The 6,000-nt window shown below is 50.0% G+C and overlaps 1 protein-coding gene across 4 annotated transcripts in view; it reads left to right on the top strand.

The window, feature by feature from the left end:
* The first annotated feature begins 551 nt into the window (after window positions 1-551).
* LOC126488637 (utrophin-like) overlaps window positions 552-6,000 on the top strand; it is a 164,943-nt gene continuing 159,494 nt past the window's right edge. Inside the window, exon 1 of one of the 4 annotated variants that reach the window (XM_050122251.1) lies at window positions 552-1,268. The gene's annotated coding sequence lies outside the window, so the exon portion shown is untranslated. Of the gene's footprint in view, window positions 1,269-1,367; window positions 1,469-1,735; window positions 1,933-6,000 lie in introns of those variants that run through there. The other 3 variants (XM_050122254.1, XM_050122253.1, XM_050122252.1) reach the window with 3 other exon arrangements.

Below are 6,000 nucleotides of genomic sequence, written 5' to 3'. Positions count from 1 at the left end.
CATAAACACACACACATAAACACACACAAAACACACGTGCGCACACAGTAAAAATGTAAAGTCAGAACCAACACGAAAATGAATGAAAAATATAAGGGCATCAGCATTTAAAACAGTACTAAGAAAGAAAACTGCATAAAATAAATAGACCCTTGCATGTAGATAGAACCCCAGGCTCAATATAACATCAGTAGACTAAGATGGGATGAGTTGGCAAACAGGTCGAGATTTATCTTTAAAAAAAAAAATTAAAAGGCACCCAACTGAGACCCTGTCGGTTAAGGGGGGCGTGACACACATTTTTGGACACTTTGAATAAGGGGCACAGTGCGTGCGCGCTAAGCCTATACCAGCTACCGGCTCTTAGCACGCACGACTGGTTCCGGATTCCCGCACCGAGCACCGCACCGGGCCAGCGGCTGCGGGCTGGGAGGGCGCTTAGGGCTAGCGCTGATTGACCGGGCGCGCAGTCAGGTGACCCGAGGCGCCACGTTCTGGGAGCCCGGCCCGCGGTGGCTTCCCAGGCAGGGGCAGGGCCGACCGGGGAGCCGCGAGGGACTGATCTCTCCCGGAACAAAGTTGCAGGGCCGGTGGCCGAGGGCACGCGAGCAAGTGACGCGGCGGCGGCGAGAGAGGGAGGCGGTTCCGACCTGCGGGATCCACGGCTCCGGGGCTGGTCTAGCCCTGCCGGAGAAGCGAGCCCCTTTCCCGGGGTGGCGGGCTGACCAAGCAGCGCCCCACCCTCGCTCTCCAACAAAGGGGCCGGCGGCGGCGGGGGTGGACCGGGAGGAGGAGCCGGAGCCCGAGCCGCGGGCTGCTTTCGCGCACAAAGTTGTGGAGTCGCCCTTCCCCGGAGGAGAGGAGCGGGCAGCGCGGGGCGCGGGATTTCTCCCGCCCAGGGCAGAGGAGGAGCCGCGGGCGCCTTCGGCCGAGCGGGCGACCTCGGTGAGTGGCGCCCCTTTTCTTTCGGGTCATCCTGCAGACGGAAAACTCCAGAGCGTGCCTGCCTCTGCCTAGCGTTTGGACTGTTTTGTTTTTGGCGGAACTACCCGGCAGGAAGATTGCACAAGTCAGGGGGCGTTTCCAATTGGGTGTCAAGTTTTTTTCCTCCCCTCTTTCGGATCTTGTCTGGCTTTCCACGTTTCATTTAAAAAAGAAAAAGAAAAACTAAAATCTCGCATCGCCCAACGCAAGCTCCCGCACACCCGGCTTCCAGCGACCCGAACACACCCAGAGGAGCTTTTGGGCCTCTGGGACTTGGCGAGCAGGTAAGTCCATGCATTATTGAAGCTCCGGGCTGTGTAATGTGACCGCAGTCCCCGAGGGAACGGGGCGGGGGCTGAGAGGAGGTGGGACCTTTCTGCAGTTCCTCCGCCCGGTCTAGAAATAGAAGCCGTAGCCAACTTCTGCACTTTCCCTGGAAGCTCAGCGGCCCCCCTCCTGGGCGGGAGCGAGCTGGGATGAGAAGGTGGGAATCTACTTGTCGCCAGGGTCTCAAATTTCTCGGGCTGGTTCAGTGCTGTCGTCTTGTCCCTTTCTGAGGGGGAGAGGCTGTCGCCTGTTCGTTCATCGCCCCGAGCGGGCGAGCACGGCTAGCGATCTCCAAGAGGGGACGTGGCCTCTTCAGAGAGCCTGTCACACACCTCCGGTCCTGGGAAGGCGGGGCCCGGGTGGTGTCCCGGAGGAGAGGGTGGGGAGGGCGGTTTGCGGTCTGAGGGTTGTGGAGCGCTTCCCTGCCGGCCTCCAGGCTGGGGGCGTGCTCGACCTCTGCGTGGTTGCTGTTCCCGAGGGTGGGGCCCCAGTGTGGCGAGATCACCAGCTCCCCGCCAGCAGCTCTGGAGAGACTGAAGGGAGAAGGGGGTACCTCTTTGGTGCGTAGTCCCGGTCGCCTGCTTTTCCGGACTCTTGGCATCCCCTACTGCAAGTGACAAGGTAATTCATGCCCCCTTTAGGCCTGGGTCTGAGAGTCGGCTTGCCCAAGGCCACTTACAAAACCAACAAAGAACTAATTGTAGGCTGTGCAACTTTTAGAAGGCACATTGTTCAAAGAGACTTTTCAAGTCCCTGGATTCCGACGGTGTGGCGTTCCAGGGTTATTTTCAAGGGGAGGAGGAAACGTGTGTGACCCCTGAGAGCCAGGGACCCGCCTTTTTTGAACCCTCAAATTAGAGCTTCTGGGTGTAATTCCGGGCTGCACTCTCAGGAGTGTCCCGAGGGAACATCCTTGATCCTCCTAGCCTTCAGGTCATCTGGGTCACCACTCGAGAGAGGTGGGCTCTCCGGGTGGTGCTTGGAAAAGTGCGCCTTGGTCAGAGTGCATGAATTCCAGACTAGACGGGATCTCCTGGATGGCGAGGCAGCAGCAGCATCCATTCCGTTGGAACTTGCCCTGGGCCTCTGAAGTCAGGCTGGACCCTCAGGGCCTGGCTGCTGGTGGGCGCTGGAGACTCAGCTCGCAAGAGCTGGTGGAATTTGAAGCTCGTGGGTCCTTCAGCCCGAGGACAAGGCGGTGAGGGGCGAGGGCCTTGCGCACTGAAGCCACCCCCCCTCCGCCCCTCTTCACCAGCATTTATGAGACCTTCGAGATAGCTCTTTAACTCTCCTTTGGATGTTTATCCAAAATTTATTGCGCCTGTAAACAGCATTAATCACAGTGGTATTAACCTTCCCTGGAGCGCTTCCTAGCGTGAATGGCAGCGCTTGGCACTCACCGGTTTCCTTCACAAGTGGGAAGGCAAACCTGTCCCTCAGCTTCCCTCTCCACTCTTCCCCAGCGTTCCTAGCTTTTGGTTACTAGTGAGCCAATAGTTTTTGCGAGATTTAACAGCTTTCCGCCACAGCTGCACCTGGTTGAATATTCCTTAATGGTGACACTGTTTGAATGTTGTCTGCTCTTGAACTTTTGCCTCTAAAGCCCCCAGTCCTGGCGTTTTGGTCTGAGTAACAGAAAAGCATCAGACCGAAGGAGGAGCTGGTACATGTAGTTGGGTGCGTGGGTTTCGGTGGGGGGAACTTCACCGACTGTCCTTTTGATGGAAAGGTCGGGCAGCAACTGTGTTGGACCCTTAGCACAACCTCTCGGTCATTCACTTCTGGTTTCTTCCTTATCTGTGTGGAGTGTGGCTCCTTCCATTCCATAGGTGCGGAAGTGGAAGGAAGCTTTGATTCTGTTCCCACAGCCAATTATCGTAGCATTTTATTTGTGTGTTTTGAGATAGGTCTCATTTACGCGGCCCAGGCTGGCCTTGAACTTGCTTCAGCCTCGGAAGTAGCGGGTACCACCACACCTGGCTCACACCTGTGGCAGTTTGGAAGAAAGTATCCTCAAACTTTCTTATTCAAACTGGTGCTCCTGGGACGTTAGTGGCTACAAGAGTTAGTGGCTGTTAAATGTTTAAATGACCTGTTAGTGTCTTTCCTCCTCATTCTTTTCGAGTTCCTCCATCACGTTTTCTGCCATGTTTTTTTCAGTGTAAGAGGGGGTTTGCGTTATCAAGAAGAGAACGTTGGAAAAATGATCCTTAGGAGAATGGCAGAATCACACATTTTAATGAAGACACATTATTGGTCATGTCCCTTTGTACAAGTTAACCTTTTCTTTAAAAGAAATTGGCAGGGGCGGGGGGCATTTTTTAAAGATGGCTCAGTGGTTAGGAGACAGTCCAGGTTCACTTTCTTATGCCCTTTTCTGGCCACCTTGGGCCCTGGGTACACACATAAGGTAGGCATTCACACATAAATGTTAAGAAATGCATTTTTAAATAGTTATTTATTGTAGGTGTGAGAGGGAGCAAGCCCCACGCACAGACACAGAGGTCATCTAGCTTAGTGGCAGGTGCCTTTGGAAAGGTTTAATGTGGAGGTTCCTGGCTAAAACCAGTTATAAAGGAGAACACTGGAATTGTCTCTCAAAGGAACTACATTCCATGAAAGAGAGTTTTCCTTAGGTAACTGGAATTTTCCATAATAAATTTTTTATATATTCTCTGAATAAGATTTTGGGTCTCTAAAATATCAAGATACATATAAAAGCATAGTAAATCTTCCACAGTTTTCTACTTCAAGATAGGAATATAAAAAAATTTGTGATTACATTCTTTGGGAGAACTTTGTTTTTGTTTTGTCTTTCTTCTTTAGTCTTGTGTAGCCCAGGCTGGCTTCAAACTCTCTGTATAGCAGAGGCTAACTTTGAACTCCCGATCCTCCTGCTGGGGTTTCTGGTCCACTCCTGGTTAAAAACTGCTTGGCAAATGGCCAGTCTTCCAGTGCTTTTCACTGGTCACTTTTGACTTTTGTTTGTTTGTTTGTTTTTGTAATTCTGGGGTTCAAACCCAGAACCACGTGCATAAGGTAAGCACTCCATCACTGAATTACATTCTCAGCTCTTTTAGCTTATTTTAAAATTTTAGACAGGTAGCTTAGATTAGTTTGGGATTTTCTATGTAGCTCAGGCTAGCCTAGGATTTTAGGGAGCCTCTTTCCTCTGTCACTCTGGTGCTGGGATTATAGCTGCGAGTCACCACATCCAGGTCTTCACATTTTTCTTTTCTTCTTTCTTTCTTTCTTTCTTTTTTTTTTTTTGGTTTAGGTTTTTGAGACAGGGATTACCTGTGTAGCCCTGGCTGTCCTGGAACTCGCTTTGTAGACCAGGCTGGCCTTGAACTCAGGGATCACCTGGCTTTGCCTCCCGAGCACTGAGATTAAAGGCACGCGCCACCACCACCCGACTCTGTAAATTCTTAATACTCGTGAAATCATATAAACATTTAAAAAGTTTTTTATTGTCCTATAAAGCCTGGGAGACTGATGAACCGATCCATATATTGAGAGGAAATGGTTCTTAAAGCTTTAACAATTTGCCAGTGTTCTTTTGCTTTAACTCTCATTTTGCTCTCATTAATGGACTCGACTGGCTTCCTGACTTGCAGAAAGAGAAGTTATTATGCTACATAATGTTTATATTTATATAACAAAGTAGTACTGTAGGCTACACTGTTTGAATGTTAAATAATAGAACACAATGCTGTTCCACAAATATGAAATTTAAAATAACAGTGTAGTACAATTCACTCTTAGCTGAAAGAATTGAGCCTGGAGAGGCGGCTCGTTGGTCCAGAGCACTTCTTACTTTTGCCGAGGCCGCGGGTTCAGTTCCTGGCACCCACGTTGGGCGGCTCACAACTTCCTGTAACTCCATTTTTAGGGAACTGGACACTCTCTCTGTCCTTCATGGCCATCTGGCACTTCCAGGTGCACGGACTTACATGCCGGCACTCAGATATACATACACTTAAAATAAAAATAATTTTAAAACAAAGCCACTAAAGAACTGGAGTTGTCCATTTCTACCTAGAAATAAACCCTAGTTCTGATAATTATTTTTCATTTGTTTGTTTGTGTTTGGGTCCCACTTGGAAGCACAGAGGGACCTAGAACTCACAGGTCCCCTGGAACTGGGGTCAGGTCCCCTGGAAAAGCAGTCAGTCTCTTAATCACTGAACCATCTCTCTCTTCAGCCCCTGAAACTCGTTTTAATGTGTGAATTTGTATCCTTTTTCTGCAGGTCCCAGTGTAAATGCCTTAAGTGCGATATTCCTAACTAGTAACTAATTTAATTGGCACTGAGGCATTCATAAAGGGGCCAGGAAAGAGACGGATGCTGAACTTAAAGCTGAACTCTGCTCCTTTCTGGGCAGTGCAATCCAGGAAGCGTGGCGCAGTATGGAACAGTGCTTGCTAGCATTCTTGATGAGTGAGTGCTACTGCAGGGCAGCTCTTCAGTTCTCTAGGTCCTAAAGATGTTTCTCACTGTTACTGCAGATCAGATTGTTTTATCTGAGTGGCATCTACCAGCAGCAGAGTCGGTGTGATGAAACTTCCAGAACAAAGTCTGTATCAGTGGGCTCTCTGCATTTCTTCATAACTACAATACATACCATCCCTGAAACTTAGATCCATATTTCCAAATGCATTTTGGCCTTTTCCATTATATGTCTCGGA

Source organism: Alexandromys fortis, unplaced genomic scaffold (genome assembly GCF_014885135.2).
Source record: "Alexandromys fortis isolate MF-2015 unplaced genomic scaffold, M_Fortis_MF-2015_v1.1 scaffold_215, whole genome shotgun sequence".
NCBI classification, from domain to species: Eukaryota; Metazoa; Chordata; class Mammalia; order Rodentia; family Cricetidae; genus Alexandromys; species Alexandromys fortis.
Note: the sequence above shows the minus strand (reverse complement) of the source record. Positions and strands in the feature narration are given on the sequence as shown.